The following is an 18,921-nucleotide window of genomic DNA, read 5'->3' on the forward strand; positions in this document are numbered from 1 at the left end:
GTATGATGTCATTGACAAAGTGGACAAACTTTTATTCTTTGATTCCCTGCCAGTCACTGGAGTGCTTCTGAAATTTAAGGTGGACACTTTAAAGATGAGAAGCAAAATCAAGGACTTACTTAATGTTCAATAAATATTTGATGTCTTGTAGTATACACTGAGATCAAAGCTGTCAGCATTGAATTTATTTTGTGTAGGTTCCATACAATAGCATACAATAGTCATTCTCTCACCATTAAAACATTTATTGGCAACATATTGGCATTTTTCAGATTTCATCAAGTGAAAATTGAGTGTTATGTCACAGCACACTTGTTTCTTGCTTTAAGTTATAATGCATCTGGAATCAAATGCCAAAGTTAAATTAGTCATCATTACAGGTTTTTGTCTTTCAGACGCTTCAAAGGGCTCCTCTCGTGTCACTTGCCCTCTCCTGATCACAGTCCGGATGTGTCGCCCCCTGCGGGTTTGGCTGTTGCTCAGTCATTCCCTTTACTGTACCTGTGAGCGCTCACGTTCTATAGCTTGACCTGACAGAAAGAGCGAGTGTTGGCCGTATAAACACTGCCTGACACCATCTGCTGACTAATGTCGGATGCAAATATTTTAAATCCTCTAACTCGCTTTAGATTCTGCTGATGCTTGAGGAATCTACAAAATCGTTTGCAGATACTTGGTTGTGCAACGAGAGGTGGAGTTAGCAAAACCGAATGGTTGCAAATCGGTGATGTTTTTTAATATGTTGCTGTTTTTTTCTGTATTTATCTGTTAGCCTCTGTGTCTGAAAAAAATCAGATGTCATAATAACATTATATTTATATTCACAGATTTCTTTGGAATTGAACACGTCATATGTCTAAGTTATGCTCCGTTTGTCTGTTAATAAAAACATACAGCATTAGTTACTTTTTGATATTACGGAGTTTAAATGGTGTTCCTTGTAGACACTGTAAACATCAATGAAACTGGAGTATGAATTTACATTGCACTTGCCTCCTCATTTCAGAGGTCTGTCACACGTCCCCCTGTCAGCTAGCTGTTTTTATCAATTATTTCTATTTAATTCCATTGCCTATTCATAACACGTTGAGTTGATGTTTGATGTTGATTGGCGTGACAGGATGTTAAAAAGATATGAACTTCACTCACATTTACGCGATACTGGTTACTTCTTCTGTTAGAAACGGTTTGAACACAACTGAGACCTAAGAGAGAGCCTGAGGTAATACATCATAATGTTCTTAAAATAGCCATCAGCCAGCGAGCGAGGGCCAAATTAAACAATGTTCGTTGTCCGTGAACAGAAACTCGCTCTCAGCTCGACCCAAAAATGCCTCGTGAACTGTTTAAGCTTAATTGAATTCCTGCCTTTCTAAGGCCCAAAAGAGAGAATGTGTGTTGATGCAAAGCCCATGATTTCGGGGAGCTGATTTTTTGGAAACGTCTCTAGTAAAGGGATTTCAGAAATCATAATCCGACTTAAGTTAAGAGCATTCTTCGCTAATTCATGAAATATATGAACACTATATCTTCAATTAAGAGGATTGAAAGATAAGTGTGGAAATGGGAATTGACTGGAAATTGGATGTTTTGGAGCTAATCTGCCGTTTGCGAGCAGGTCGAGGACTAGGAAATGGATTATGCGAGCGCACACCTTAGACGTATCTCGTACCTGTAGTGCTTCTTCGCTGCGTCCCGGTCTTGATGATGTAGGACACCAAATCTGCTGATGTGATAGAAATTATTTCCACAAATTAACGTACACATGCAAATGAGGACTCAATTAATCACGACATGCATTTTGATTAAATACTCCAAACGTCATGATTCTAATCTTTATAAAACTTTTAATTAATTTTGCTAGTTAAACCTCATCAACACTTCCAATGGAGCTTAATTAGAATCTAGCCTCCCACTTATAATTTAAAGCAGGAAAATCAAAAATGAACCATTGTTATCACATATGTAATGCTACCAGTAAGAAAGATGGAGTCGTTGATAAATTAGCGGGGTCCTGATTTTCGCTTGCCAGTGAAATAATAGTGCTAATTGGCAGATACTCCAATATTGATTAAATAAGGCTAACAGCACTCATTTCATTAAGTCATTCTGAAACCATAATTCAGATCGCTCTCTTTGTGTATCTCATTGCCTCGGGATTAGCGATTTCAGTAATATGCTGAAAACTAATGGCCAAAATAAACATCCAAATTAAGCTCAGATGATCACTTCAAAGAGACCCCTCTCGTGCGACGATTGTGTATGTGAAAAGTTAGAAACAATCGCACGGTGAGAGTTTCCCACAGTATTTTTTTTTGGGGGGGGGGGGCGTGTCAGTTTGCTGTAAAAGAGAGAACAGATATTACAACATGCGCACCTGAGTTGTGGGTCCTGTCTTCTCTTTTATCATGGTGGGAGCAGGTAACGCGAAGATTTTTAAGATTGTCTTTTCAAAGCCTGCCAACTTTTCTTCTCTCCAGTGGAAGTCCACTAAAGAGTCTAAGGAGGCTTACGGGGGATAATTCCTTCCGAGGTGCTGGAGGTGAGATAACCAATTACGCATGATCACTTTTGACTTCTCTAATCTCCTGCCTGTATCACTGGATTTCACTCATATGAACCTACAAACCTAGTTCCCCTCAAATCAGACATTTCAGCCTTTGTTATTCTAATATTCCTGCTTGTCTTTGGCACTTCAGTAAAGGAGTTAAGAACCGTCCCAATGGAAATAGATCTCAGAGAAATTTGACCGTGGCTTGCTTAGCTTTTTTAGGTTCCAACTCTTGTCCATATAAAATGAGTGATCTGCTGGTAAACTGGAATGAATTAAACTGGGTTTGAAGGAACACTGTGATTCTTGGGACACCATTGTTTTCATAAAAGGAAAATGAATTGATTGATTAAATCTCTTGAATATCTGTTTCTTTTTTTAGACAGCAGTGATATTAAATTGAGACAACATGGAGACCTCCTTAAGTTTTTTCTAGTTCTCAGATTTGAACTCACAAAATCTAAAATGCTGTGAAAAGTGCCACACCCAACAACTTGTAAAGTGTATGATGCACTTTTATTCCAGTTATTTCGTTTTTAAAATATCAAAAGTAGAGCTGTCAAATGACTAATCATGATTAATCGCATCCAGAATAAAAGTTTGTGTTTAGATAATATATGTATATGTACTGTGCATATTAATTTTGTATTCATAAACAAAAAAACATACACATACATGTATATGTATATGACCATATATATTTAGGAAATATTTTTATAATGGATTTATTTATATTTACCAATAATTTAAATTATATATACATTTTTATGAACTTTTTATTGTATTTTTTTCTTAAATATATGCATGTATGTGTATAAGTACAAAATATTCACAGTACGCAGACATATATTATGTATACACAAACTTTTATTCTGGATGCGTCAGCCCTAATCAAAAGCAATTTTTGTTTTACCATTCTGCAAAATTCAACTTCCTGTTTTGTTCGTGACATCGGAAATTCTCTCGTCTTCCTAAACCTTCCACTGTTTCCTGTACGCATTCTCTTCACTTCTGACTCACCTATCCAGTTCTTATCTATAGGTTATACAGTATGCAGTTTAAGAAAGCAATCTCTGTATTTGTGTGAATAGGGAACCCTAAGGCAGTCCATATGTAGGAGCATAATACTGTTGCAATGTTTACTCATAAGTGCTTATTCAAGATTCCCTCACTTTTCTCTATTTTTAAAGCATATCAGGCAGAACAAAATGTATTTTGTTTACAAAATATTTATAATTTCAGTCCACTCATGTTTTGTACGGTCTCACTCGGTGAGGTTTTCAGAGTCACAGAGCAGGTTGTAGAATTGTGTTTACATTGAAACAGTGGTCAGTAAAAAAATTGTTTCACAATCTACAGAATTTTTACATAACGCAGAGAAAATAGTTTGTGCTAAATTCCTCACTTGTTAACTAAGCAGAGGATGGGTGCATTGAGCAAGGATAATCTTCTGATGTGAGCAGTTTGCTCAGGTACTTTGGAAAACATGGCCCTGATTTTCTGAGATCCTGAATAAAAGCTACTAATTTGCTTGTGCAATCTAACAAATTGCTTGTGTGCTTCGTGGGCGTATTGTGGCTGATTTACTAAGAATAATTACGCAAATAGCTGCACGTGCAAATAGGTTGGACACACCCACATAAAAAAAAGACTTCTGCATCTGGCTGTACCAAACGAAATACATGTCGCTTGCTTGCTGCTCTTAGTAAGTAATATGGATTATTATTGGGCTGTACTGTACAGTACATTTGTAATCCATACTTACTAAAAGGCATTAATAAAATAATAATGTATGAGTTTGTGATATGTGCAGTATTTGAAAGCCCTACTGTATTTTCATGACATATGTATTTACTAAGAGTGAATTTTCTGTATTAAGCAGAAATACCCGTGGATGACATTCTTCCGAGCGATTCTGGGGTGGATGATACAATCACTTATGACATCACAATTTACAAATATATAATGCTGTATTATCTACATGTTTAAAGGGATAGTTCACCAAAAAATGTAATTCTGTCATCATTTATTAGCCCTCTTGTTGTTCAGAACCGGTCAATGACTTCTGTGGAACACAAAAGAATATATTTTTAGAAATGTCTCGGATGTTTTGTGTACTGTAAAGGTCAGTGGGGGCCAATGTTTGGTCACCAGTGTATCTTCAGTATATTTTCTTTTGTGTTGTGCAGAAGAAATAGTCTTACAGGTTTGGAATGGAATGCCACGAGCATGAGTAAATAATAAAATAATTTTCATTGTTTTATCGGAACTATCACTTTAAGCCTTTGCACCGTGTATGTTTACCTGAAAAGAAAATTGCAAATGATCTTTGTGTATATGCTGTCAGGTCTGTCCTGTTTTTTATTCAATCAAATAAATGCTATACTTTGAATGTCAAAATATGTATTTAAACCTTGCTGCGTGATTGTTTGTGTGCAGGTTATGTGTTTGCTTATAGCCAGTTGCATCATCTTTCAACTTGGCTACGTTCAGACGTTTGCAAAACACCACTGACCATCATCGGCTCTTCCACAAGAACCAGCAACATGCTGCAGAAACGGCAGTCAGGTGAGTTTTGTGCTTTCCTCACTCACAGAGTATCTTAAAGTTCGATATCGATGTAACGAGTAGCAAAACAAAAAATATTTTTGCGCAACTGTTCTTTTGGCATCCTGGTGACAGCTGTCAAGAATCAACGCCCTTTCCTCCTGGTCTTTGTACAACTCTGCTGAATGAGCAACATGCACATCTCAGGCTCAGGACGTTAGCCAAAATTCAAGTGAACTAAAAGGGAGACAGAAAGACACTCAGGAAAAGAGACGGTTCGAGAGAGGAGAGAGAGACGGATTTTACCACATTTTCACACAGACGCACGGAACACCCACAACCTTCTGCTCACACTATTTTTAATCAGACTTCCAACAGCAATTATGGAGGAATTGTAACCCTCCGTCGCAATAACTTTTCTTTTTGGGATTTGCAAGGATCTGCGTTCCTCTCCTCTTCTGTCGTTGGTTCCTCGCTTTCTTTCCCTTTCAAATGCAAACAGCTATGACCGCAAAAAAATGAGCGAGTGTATGTCTAAATAGGACGCAGAGACTAGAGAAATATCTGTGGTTTGTGGCTTGGAGGAGGTGTGCGAGGTTAAAGATGGTGTTTGTGTGTATGTGTGTAGTTGAGGGAGTGGGTGTCCCAGCTTAAGGATGGAGTTGTGCTTTTAATCAGACCCGGATAATGGCTGCCATACGGCGGTCTCATTCCTCCGACCCTTTTTTCTCACAATGCACTTGAAAAGTTTGTTGGCCAAGCAGCAGCTGTTCATTTTCTCAATATTTAACACATTTTTATAATGGATATATGCGCATGGAACTGATCCTCCGACAAACCTTTGATTGGCTGGCTTGGTAATACTTACAGCCAAAGTTTGTTTTAAGTGGAATGAAAGAAATTCAATATGTGCATTTATTGCGGCTGCTGTGGCAGTGATATATTTCTAAATCGGCAACGAGTCGCAGGCTCGTGCCACTAGGGGTGTGTGTGTGTATCCGTTGCAATGCTGGATAGAAATTGAACTGTGCAATAAAGACGTCCCATTATGTAATACCAGTTAGCGGCGTGTTCCCAAATTGATTATGCTCTCCGGCTGTTAATTAAGTTATTATATTCCACTTAATTTACTGATACTAAATTAGACTTTGCCTCTTTGAAGCACATATAGGGTTCAGGCAGGGTATGTGACTTGAATATAATGCACGAGCACTACTGGGGGGAGGGCGACGGAGCCATCAGCTCATATATTGCATTTGTGGAAGTCTCTGCGCGATGCCTACGAGTGTTGACTTCATTAATGATATCTCACAAAGTGCTGCTGAGAGTCATATACATTTACAAAAGGAGAAAAGCGATTAGCAATCATTTACTAGAGATAAAAGGATTATTGCGGTCGTCCTCAAAGTTCCAAGACTCTTTGTATTTATTAAGATTGTGTGCAAAACAGACTCCAAATTACTTTTAGGTTGAGGAATTGGCCTAGCGGGTAGTTCACATTTCAACACATTGAATTGGAGTACTTATAAGTGGAATACAGGTTCGATTTTGGGATGCGTAGACAAGTGCTTGTACAACAATACAGTGTTTATCTTCTACTACCTACTATATATTTTAACATGTTTAAAGCTTAAAGGAACAGTTCACCCAAAAATGAAAATTCTGTCTTCGTTTACTCACCCTCAAGTTTGTATAAATGTATTTGTTCTGATGAACACAGAGAAAGATATTTGGAAGAATGCTTGTAACCAAACAGTTCTTGGCCACCATTGACTACCGTAGTAGGAAAAATTGCTTTATACATTTATTTGTTCTGTTGAACACAAAATAAGATATTTTGAAGAAGGTAGGAAATCAAACAGTTCTGGGGTGTTTTTTTAATAACCATTGTCATTTTTATTTCAACTGTTTGGTTGCAAGCATTCTTCCAAATATCTTTCTCTGTGTTCATCAGAACAGCTTTGAAACTCTAGGGTGAGTACATGATGACAACATTTTTATTTCTGGTGGAACTGTCCCTTTAAGATGATATGTAGACCGCAGTCTCGCTTTTCTTTGTGTACTTTAGAAAATGCTTAAAGTATTCACAATCTTGATTGTGAAATGATTTACAGTGAAGCTGGTTTGAAACCATCTGTATTGTATAAAGCTAAATAAAGCTGACTTAACTCGACATAGACACACACTTGCGGAACTTTGCAGAAGATGCCAGCAGTCAAGATGTACAGACATGGTGGGGAAGTGAGACCTGTTTAAGTCGAACCCAGACTAGAAAACTTCATAACAAAGTAAAATGACAGGTAGAAGAACAGGATCGGACGTGCCTTTCGGAATGAGTTATTCCAGAGCTTAAATTTCAATTTCTTTGACCTCTGAGCTCCAGTGGGCTAAAGATTAAGTTAATAATACCTATTTGTCTACTTTTAAGTTGTGAAATGATTGCAGAGCGTTGCGTAACAATCTGCGAGACAGATAATATTTCAGTGCCAGAGTTAGAGATGCTTCCAAAATCAAACTTTAAGGAAATGAGCGTGAAATGAAACCGTATGTAGCGCCTTTTTTCTCCTGATGTTAACAAGAGAAGAACCAGATGCAGTTTGAGGCCTTAGACTTTGATATAATGCTTTTTGTTTCACAGACTGCTTAAGAAAACATCCCTTGCCCGGCTCGCTGATACGTTTTGAGCGAAAAATCATAGCTTTCGGACACGCAAATTTTCAGCGCATCGTTCGCAATCAAAGCAACAAAGTGGTTTTGCCGCAGTGGAAATCTCAGCAAACAAACACAGTGGGAACCTTCACGTTTTCTGGAAGCAATTTCAGGCTCTTCTCTATTTAAATAAAACGTGTTCTATAATTAAATATATTCATAACAGTTTTTCTCTAAAATGTGATGATGTACGTTAAGTGTTTGATTAAGCTTTTTACTATGCTAACAGATATCAACATTTGGTGGTTCAAATACCCATGTGAGGTCTCTCTTGAAGTTTTTAAAGCATTTGTTTTATTTTTAGTGCATGATTTTTCATAGTCAGGCAAGTGCCATTTTCAGGATCGTCACATTCCTCATAAATGGACAAATGAAAATTTAAATAAAGTAACTATTTTATGTTCTATGAAGAGGCATCCCTTTTCCATTCATTGTGTATTATTGCTTCAGGTTTGTGCATTTTAATTCACATAAATCCTACAAAGTTTGTCGTCTCCCAAAAGAGGTGTCCTTTTTTTGTCACATCCATAACACATGTTTATTGACCTTTTTTAAAATAGAAAATTTGTTCATAGACTGACATTTGTCTGATGTTTAGACTCTACCAACAAGGGTTTAGTAAAATATAAACAGACGGTTCAATATATTCGTAACAAATACATTCGCTGAGCATTTTTATGTCACGTCCATAACTCTGGAATTGCCCATTTGATTTATCGTAATGTAAATAAAATAGAACAACAGATCAAGGGAATAGTTGTTTGTTTATAGAATAAACTTTATATAAAGTTTTCCAGCCTATTTGCTAACTAAACAGTTTTACACCAAATTTGTACACAAACACCTTCAATCGCTAAATCACCTTGCAGGTTAATGTTGCCCGTATAGTGTTTTTGTATGCCCGGGAAACAAGCCTCTTAACATTCTTGCATTTATATACAGTATCCAGTATTATTCTATTCATTTTTTGGGGTCCTTTTTTGCATATGCTTCAGAATAGTCGATCAAAGTCCAGACGTAGCTGTCGTGGCAATCATACTTAATTCCTGGCTTTATAAGCACGTCTGACCTGCCAAGATAGGACTGGCAACCCAGTTAAAGAGCCCAATGCATCTTTTTACAATTTACAAGAATGTGTCAGCGATAGCCTCTTGGCGGCCATGGCTGGAAATTCAAAATGACAAAACTAATGAAAGCATTGTGATCTCCGTGGCAGCGAGATCCATCCCTGAACGTGTCTATTCGAAGCAGCTGTTCTCCGCTCCAATTTGGTAGGAACAGAACACGTATCACATGACATCATACGGTTATTGTTTATTAATTATAAACTCGAAATTGCTTTCTTTGTAAATAGAAGTGGCCAAGAAAGAGGGTTAATGATCTCTGCGTTATAGCCAAAGAGGCCATTTGGCTCCAATTAGGTCAGTGGGAACAGAGTAAAAGAAATATTATCAGACCGATCTCTCTCGCTCACTCGCTTGGTTGCTCAGTCTCTCTCTCATCTTCGTGTCTCCTGAACTGGCTGCCAAGGAGCATCTTTGACTCGGAGCACGAAATTAAATTTCAATGGTGGCCCACAGCATCATACAATAAAAGGGACTTTGTGTGAATTCTCCTCGCTTGTTCTTTTGTTCCGTCAATAATTAATATATTAAGACAATGCGAGTGTCTGAAACCCATTGTAAGCCTTTGTAAAACGGTTCACCCAAATAATACAATTCTCGTGTCATTTACTCACCCTTGTTATGTTTCAAACGGGTATGAGTTTGTGTCTTCAGTGGTACTCTGGCAGAAATGTTGAAAAGTGTACTGAGCACTGTTTCATGTAATGAAGTAAATGGGAGTGGAGATCCAAAAATATGAACCATTAGAAATTCCATACTGAATTTGAGACCAAATATAATGTAAAGAGCAACCAAATGCAGCACTAACAAACCCAATGGCTTTGATGTAAGTTTCACTTAATCTGAACGTAGTATTACAGCGGTATTGAACAACACCATGGTGTCATGAACCCCACTGTTTCTAGGACACGCTCCTCTGTTCGACTCGGAGGGTCAATCGATCGTTTTGATTCATGTTGTTTTCATTCTGTGATCAAAAATGCCTCTGACATTACCAAAGGTCACTTGGAAAGGAGTCGTTGGCTGGTCATGATTTTTTTCTTTTAAATCTCACTTTTGGTGAGTTTCACATTCTAACCTTTATTATTTCCAAACTTCTACCTTTTAGGCATCTACAGTGTGCTGCTGACAAAGCCATCATAAATACAAACTGCAGTTTTGTATTATTTGTTTCCTGGCATTTTGTCGGGTTTATATCAAAGATCTTTTCTAATCGTTCAAGTTTCGTTTTCTCAGCCAGCACAGATGGACATGTGTTTTGGGCTGCTCGAAGAAAAATGTATCAGAGAGCGGTTTGGTAGAAGTTTATCAACAGTAGCGGGATCGAAGGGAAGTCTAAACGACTTCCCTTCCTTCCCCTCTGTGTCATTAGGACACAGAACCCCATAAAAGCTCTAGCAAAATCTCCTTGAAGGAGAAGGAAAAGAAAGGCTGAGTATTGATCCGTCTGTCCACGGATATGATACTTAATCCTTGTACTCAGAGTTAGAGAGCCCACAGATCCATATCTCAAAGACTTTAATCCGTTCTCCTCTCTAGCTAGATTGGCCTTCACCCCAACCTCTTGACAACTGCACTAACAGATCAGGTATGGAAATTTACCAGTTCTCACATAGACACTCTGTCTTGCGTTCTGCCAGTCTCACCGTTACTCAAACTATTGTCAGTGTACAGACGCACTTATTGTGACATGAATATGTTAATATGCTGTGTACATTCCTTTAGATGGGGTGTGAAGTTGATAGCATCTTTTCATATTCTGTCACTACCGGTCAAAAGTTTAGGATCACTTACTCATCCTTATTTATATTTTACCTCATTTTAGGAATTAATAGTAAACCCATTAAAAGTGTGGAATAGCACAGTTGTAACTGTAGGAATTATCTTGTGTCTAAAAGCATCCTGAATAAATGAACTCTGTTATGTTTTAGCATCTTCAGAGTAGTCACCCTTTGCCTAGAATTGGCAAAATCATACACTGGGCATTTTATCGTTCGGCTTTTTAAAGGGATAGTTCACCCAAAAATCTAAATTCTGTCATCATTTACTCACCCTCGAGTTAGTCCAAAGCTTCTTTGTACTGATGAACACAGAGAAAGATATTTGGAAGAATGTTTGTAACCAACTAGTTCTTGGCCACCATTGACTACCATAGTAGAAAAAATGACAATGGTAGTCAAAAGTGCCCCAGAACTGTTTGCTTTCCTACTTTCTTCAAAATATCTTTTGTGTTCAACCGAACAAAGAAATTTATAAAACAAATTTTCCTACTACGTTAATCAATGGTGGCCAAGAACTGTTTGGCTGCAAGCATAGACAACAACAAACAAAGAATTTATACAGATTATGATTTTAATGGAAGATAGAATTTTTTTTGGGGGGGTGAAATGTTCCTTTAAGATCTCAACCCGCGAAGCTTTTTAAATAGTATTGAGGGAATTTCAATCTATGCTGGGCTTTTATTAGTTACTTTTTATTTATTATTTGGTCCAAGTAATCCATTTCTTTTTTATATATATACTTTTCTGATTATATTAGAAATAATTTCAAACGTTGAAATATACACCTTCAGATGAATAGGTTTTTAAGATCATGAGGAACATTTTTGTCAAGTGATCCTAAACTTTTGACCGGTAGTGTATATAACATTTTTATTGCTTTTGCATTTACTAATGTAGGACATTAGAGGCAGACTGGAGAATGGGGGGTTTATCGAGGGGGCGTGACCCAGCTCACAGTTTATGTATCTAGATCATGTGCACCGACCACTGCGCTACAACTTTTCGTTTCGTAATAAATGTTCCTGGTGTTTTCCTTCATTAGTGCATATTATCCTAAATATGTTTTTATTATAATTTTTTGTTATCAATTTAAAGGCATAGTTCATCCAAAAATGTAAATTCTGTTATGAATTACTCACTCTCTAGTTGTTCCAAATCTGTATAAATGTCTTTGTTTGGTTGAACACAGAGAAAGATATTTGAAAGAATGCTTGTAACCTAACAGTTGTTAGACCCCATTGACTACCATAGTAGGAATAATGACAATGGTAGTGCCCCAGAAATCTTTGCTTTCCAACATTCTTCCATATATCTTCTTTTGTGTTCAACAGAACCAAAAAAATTATAAAGTAATTTTTCCTACTATGCTAGTCAATTGTGGCCAAGAACAGGTTACAAGCAGTAATTCTAACAGTATTCATCCAAATATCTTTCTCTGTGTTCATCAGAACAAAGACATTTATACAGATTTGGAACAACTCGAAGGTGAGTAGATGATGACAGAATTTTCATTTTTGGGTGAACTGTTCATCTGTTTATTAAAGGTCAGTTATTCCCGTGGTAGATGCCATTCTTCTGTCAAAAAGCATCTTTCTTCACTGATGGTCATTGGGTTTATTCTGATGAAATACATCTTTCAAACAACATATAAATCACAGATGTTTCATTGTGTAATGAAGTGTATATATATATATATATATATATGTGTATTTATAGCCCATGTTATTTTTTTCTCAATGTAATTGCATGTTTTTGTTCTGTGAAATGCTAAACAAAAAATCTCACAATTACACATTGTTATGAAAACTCATTTTAGTTTCATTATTGATTATACTGGCCTTGAATATTGTTCATATCATACGCATCATAATTATAAAGATGATGACACTAAGAAACAATATCATTAAATCACTTTTAGATCAATTTCAAGGTAATGAACTATAATACATGGATAGTCAATCAAAATCCATCCAGACTCGAACATTTTAAATCAAACATTTCAGAGGTGAGAATAAGATAACATCATTCATCGGTGAGGAGGCTGATATATGATTACAGTTGCATCTTTATACAGCAGTTATTGTCCTTGCTTTGAATGTGCCTTTAATCTGCCGGGTTCACATGCTAACACTTGGACTTGACCGACCCTAATAAGGTCAAGGGTCAAATCAATTGAGTGGATAAGAGACTAGATGCTAGCTGACATGTCTGTGTTACTTGTGCGTAACGTCAGTGCTGCAGAGAGCATGTGTCAGCATTAATCTATTAAGCTATCATTTCTGCAGAATTGAATTATAGGTGTGCAAGCAGAAATGTAAGCAATGTTGTGTATGGCGCAGTGTGCTCTCCCTTCTACTGATGTAAAATCACATGCGATATGCGCTGCGCACGAACGCCGTTGTGCCCTGTAATACAATTCACGTTTCCCCCTGTGATCTTAATCTGCAATAATTTCAGCCCCTATTGCCATTGTGTCTGCTTCCCAGACTACATCTCCTGACGTCCTGCTCGAAATGGCTTGAGAACCGACCCTACCTGACCCCTGGCTCTGATCTGAATCTGAGATGGGCTCGCTTTGGCTCCTGCTTAAAATTGCGCTGCATATGCCGGGCTGTGTAATGGCCCCGGGGCCCTCCCCAGCTACCGGAGAACAAATGAACAATTCATCATCTGCAGCTGTCCACCAGGCCCAGGTGACTGCGTACGCCCCCCACCCCTCGACAAAAACATGGGGGGCAGCTTTTAATCGGACAAACACTAATTGGATGGCCTGGAAAGATTAGAGGAACCCCCTGGAGCTACTGTTCTCATCAATAGAGGCATCTTCACACCCGCCTCAAACATAGGCCAGAGCGGACCTCTCTCTTCAAACCTCTTTGAGGAGAAACACACCATCGCCCAATCAGACCGTGAAATGGGGCTATAAATTAAGCGTGACGATGTATTAAAAGACGATTCTTTTAAAAACGTATACGTTTCAATGCAGGTTACTTCTCACGGCGGTCAATCTTATTGCACAGATGTTGCTCTTTTATAGCTCATGTGACTTGATTGAGTTTTCAGTTTTCGCATTGATATTTTTCTTTATAATTCTGTATTAGAAATGAAAGAAATTAGTCAGTATAGAGCTGAAATGATTTTGAAGTGTTTCAGTCTTTTGTTCGCAGGCTTTGGTGTCTTGGCATATCAGTCACTTTTTAAGACATTGTTGATATCTCAGGAGATACATGTGACATCACCAGAATCAGAGAAAGATTTCTCCATTTGCTCTCGATTTAATCTCAGGAGAAACCACCGAGACATTACCGAGATCTCCTTTGTGCTTTTTCTCATTACCGTGGGTTGCCCGTCGTTCGGCACGCAGACGAGCGTAATTCTTTGTTCTCGCTGTTTTATGCTGGACTTGAGCCAAGTGCTTAATTTAACGATATGAGTTTCTACATGTGTAACGTGGAGGGGGCCGCACAGATGCTCCGAGTCTCACAATATCTGCCTCACGCCGTGCAGCCACTCACACGTAATGTTTCAGTCGGAACGTAAAGCTTCCAACCGTGAGTTAAATGGAATATTTATGTCTTGGGATCGGGAAAGAGATTCCAAATTAGACGAGAGGTTGAGGAGTCGTTTGATCTTTTCTATGATTAGTCGGTGGCAATGATATCAATTGCACCCTTCAGCCCTCCTACCTGCAACCTTAATAGGTGAAATCTGCTGTTTTGACTGTCAACTCACCAGTCATCTCACCTCCACCCCTCCTTTTTCATCGCACACATACACACGCTAGTGGTGAACATGGTTTTTTTCTCTTACTTCTCATCTCATGCTATCGAACATGAGGTGAATTTTGCTTTCGCAGGTTTGAACTTTAGCTTCTCGGCAGGAAGTTGACCCAGAATGACCCTCAGGTCGCCGACCTCCACTTCTAGTCTCTCAACGTACGTCTCTCAACGCAAAAACATAAGACCTACTCTAGAACTTTAAAGAAGCAGTGTCATTTTTTCATCATTTACCACCTCTTTTTAAAGGGGAACTCTGCCAAAAAATGAAAATTCTGTCATTGTTGTCGTTCGTCAACCCTAGGACCTATTAAGATTTCTGACACCCCCCCATAGACTTCAACGCAACTGACTTTCAAAGTGCAGAAAGTGAGTAAAGACATTGTAGAAATCCACGTCATGCATGTGGTGTCTCAATATAGCACAGTTGAGTACATTTAGATCCTCTAACTAATTTTAAGTATATTAGGTATAAAATGAGTGTGAAATCGAGCACTTTTGTATTGTCGAGTGTATTATAGTGCACTTTTTTCATCTGGGAACATTTGATACAACGAATAAAGAAAAAAAACTAGGGCTGTCAAATGACTAATCACGAATAATCGCATCTAGAATGAATGTTTGTGTTTACATAATATATGTCTGTGTTCTGTGCATTTTTATTTTATATTTATAAACACATACACACATGTATACATTCAGTATTTGGGAAATATTTACATGTATTTGTTTATATTTACTAATAATTTAAGTGATATCTAAGTGTTTATTAATTTTTATATATTTTATATTTTTCTTAAATATATGCATGTATGTGTATGTTTTTATACAAACTTAATATGCACAGTACACAGACATATATTGTATTACGTAAACACAAACTTTTATTTTGGATGCGATTAATCGTTTGACAGCCCTAAAAAAATCATAAATAAAAGATTCCAAAGCATTAACAATTTTCAATGACATTGTTTGTTGTATATACTGTACAGTTTTTTATAGAGTTGAGAATATTCAAGGTTTAATTAAACCTTCTGTATGTAAACTAATACTGTAAAAATTGAACAGGTGTGTCATTGAAACATAAAACAGAATTTTGACAAAAAATTAAACCCTTTGCAATACAAATGTATATGCTGATGCAGGTCACATATTGGAATAGGAATAGGATTAACCATGGGTCACATAGTAAAAAATAAAGCTGTTTTGCTTTAACAAATTCCATAAGTCTTTACGAAATTAACTTGTTTTCATTTACCTAAAATGTACAAGTTTCTTGCCTTTATAATGTTTGAGTCAAGCTTTGACACTGCATGTCATTTTCTGTTATAATTCTCTATTGTATTCTCTTGAAACATGTATTTCATCATGGCAACGATGTGACTTCAGATGTGTCGAGATTCGAGCAGCCAGGCTTGTGGTCTCATCATTAGGCCGTGAGTGAGTCCATTTGAGCACACTTGGCACGTTCAGCTGGTCCACAGCCGGTCTCATAATTTACTCACACCTTTGCCTGTGAAGGCGGCTAACTTGTCACTCACCATTTGACTCTCACACTTTAAGAGAGTGAGATGAGTGATCCTTCTCACCCACAGGTGAATTTTTTATGTGAAATTGTCAGGTTTGAATACACTTATAGTGGATTAAAAAAATGTGAGACTGGGCACAAGATTGAATTTAACAGAAGAGTGATTCCTTAGTAAGATGAACACCACCCAAGGTACATACGCAGGTTCCAGGGCTATGATGTTTAATTGTTAAAGAGATAGTTCAGTCAAAAATTAAAACTCTGTCATCATTTACTCACCGAGTTGATCCAAATCTGTATAAAATTCTATGAAGAACACAGAGAAAGATATTCAGAAGAATGCTTGTTACCAAACAGTTCTTGGACCCCATTGACTACCATAGGAAAAATGCTTCTTTTTTTTTTGTTCTGTTGAACAAAAAAAGTAGATATTTTGAGGAAAGTAGGACAGAAAACCATTTTTGACTACCATTGTAATTTTTCCTACTATGGTAGTCAATGGGGTCCAAGAACTGTTTGGTTACAAGCACTTGTCCAAATATCTTTCTCTGTGTTCAACCCAACAGAGACATTTTTACAGGTTTGGAACAACTTGAGAGTGAGCAATTCATGACAGAAATTTAATTTTTGGGTGAACTATCCCTTTAAACCAACAAAACGGAAATAATATTAATACTGATATTTAGTAAATCATTGTGGTTATTTAATCGCATGTATTTGCAATTAAGCTTCAAATCTTAACATTTGCATCTATGGCCTTCTCTGTTTGAAACAAAGTTGCTGGTAATTTTATGTACAGTATGTATTTGGGGTAGAAGTTAACTGACGTTTACTTTGAAGTTGCAATATTACAGATTTTTGACTTGAATCATTTTAATGATATTCCATAAATGATATCTAAGTTTATTACACGGCGCTCTGGAATACTTGATTCTGATTGGCCAGTTGCGACATTCTATGGGTTGTTATTCCCAGATAACAACCTCTCAAAACGAATAACACACGGTAACCCGATGCAGCAAATCATTTTGACAGGTTTTTTTGACAAATTAAATATAAATATGTCTTTTAATAACATACTGTATATGACTTTAGATTTACAAATGATTAAACCAAATTGTCTGTTCGCGACATTTGAACGTCGTTTCTTACCTTAAAACCGAAAGTAAATGTTTTTTTTTCTTGCGGAAGGTCTGCATTCGGTAAAAATGAGCTAATAAAATATTTCAAATTCACATTTCACATCCAGTTTTTTTCTCATGTGACAAGTAGCCGTGTAATAAGCGGGATAATGTACAAGCAGCCGGCTGTTATCGCAAAATAAGCCCCTTCAGTCTGATACAAGACCCTTATTTCTGCGATAACAACCAGCTGCCTGTACATTATCCCTTACATAATGTTAAAGGACACGCGTTTATGGTTTAGTGTCTTGCTGTCTTATTATTAGGGCTTTGGGGGTACATATTGTAAGACAAAAAATGTTGGGAATCTCTGACCATCACTCTCTCTCTCTCTCTCTCTCTCTCTCTCTCTCTTTCTCTCTCTCTCTCTCTCTCTCCCTCCTCTTGTTTACATCTCATCGATAAATGGCCACCACAGATGTTGCTTTTTTTCTTTCATCTTTCATGCTCAAAAGAACATGAGACCCATTTGACTACAGCCCCCACCACGAGCCGCTCCAGGCTATACACGAGACAGTCTGGCCAAGTTGAACACGCCAGAGCAAAATAATACCCAAAAGCCTCTACTCTGGGGATTACTTCACTCTCTCTCTCTCAGTCCTTTCTGTTTGCCAGCTGCAGGGGCCTCCTGTGATCCCGGACCACTGTCCTGTACCCACGGGGGAAATGAGAGATGCTGAGCCGCGCGTGAGTTTGCTGTAGAGGGTCTGGGGGTTTACGGTGTGTGTGCGTGCGTGCGTGACCGTTGCGCGTCGTGCTCAGTCAAACGGTCAAATGCGACTTTTTGTCCATTTTGTCGCATGACACGTGCACAGCTGCAGTCGATGTGCTAACTTTCCCCCTCGTGTGTAGTTGTGGTTGTTTATAGGTCCTGACAGCGCTGTGGTCAACAATCACCTTCTGGGTTCCCACGGGGCCACTTTTGGACATCTTACCTTTCTTTAGCCTCCTATGGTGACCTTGTGATGTAAAACCTTATTTCCTACCACATGTGCATTAGAAAATAGAATAATTGTTGTAGTTCCGCAATGATGTATCGATCGTGTCATTTCCTTGTTTTGTTTTGATCACCTCCGAATGCCTTCCTAATACAGGATTTTATTGATTTTAAATAAGTGTTGTTTAAGCACCTGAAGAGTATTTTTTTTATTTCTTTAGCTCATGGTTTCTCAGCGGTAACCTTGGCCGAGCCACCGGAGACCGTTTTAAGGCTTCGACAAAAGTGAGGGACGGCTATGATATTCTTAAGCGTACGGATGGGTGTCCATGCATACGACGTATAATTCTTTCAGAAAGCTATTCTTCCTGAAGGTCAGTGAGCCAGGGTAAATGCATTCTTTTCCTCTGGGGCTCGGAGGACAGAGAACAGCGTTCGTTTCCTACACGCAGCTGTTGATTGTTATTGGATGTTGGCTTGCACCAAGGTCTCAGAGAAGCAGAGAGCCAGAACAGGAGAGCATTCACCTTATTCACTATTGTTGTGCTTAATGGACAGAAAATTACAGACAGGATCTGCCATGTTTGCCTTTGTCCCTTACAGACAAAGAGACCGGGAGACAATTCGAGTCTAGAGCTGAAGAGACGAGAAATCAGAATACCTCATTCAAATACGTCGGCAGGTAATGACCATGACATGACCGTAGTGTCTGCTCATAGCATCATTTTACGTTACATTTCCTGTATGCTTTAGGCAGATGCTTTCATCCAAAGTGATTTACAGGTAT

At 37.9% G+C, this 18,921-nt stretch overlaps 2 long non-coding RNA genes across 3 annotated transcripts in view; one reads left to right on the plus strand and one right to left on the minus strand.

The window, feature by feature from the left end:
• LOC130559954 (uncharacterized) overlaps positions 1-18,921 on the minus strand; it is an 86,383-nt gene that overhangs the window by 38,659 nt on the left and 28,803 nt on the right. The window lies entirely within an intron of this gene.
• The window catches only part of LOC130559955 (uncharacterized), a 115,690-nt gene that overhangs the window by 29,272 nt on the left and 67,497 nt on the right, over positions 1-18,921 (plus strand). Inside the window, exon 3 of the long non-coding RNA XR_008963640.1 lies at positions 4,991-5,119. This is a non-coding gene — a long non-coding RNA (uncharacterized LOC130559955). The remainder of the gene's footprint in view (positions 1-4,990; positions 5,120-18,921) is intronic.

Source organism: Triplophysa rosa, linkage group LG10 (genome assembly GCF_024868665.1).
Source record: "Triplophysa rosa linkage group LG10, Trosa_1v2, whole genome shotgun sequence".
Classification (NCBI taxonomy): domain Eukaryota; kingdom Metazoa; phylum Chordata; class Actinopteri; order Cypriniformes; family Nemacheilidae; genus Triplophysa; species Triplophysa rosa.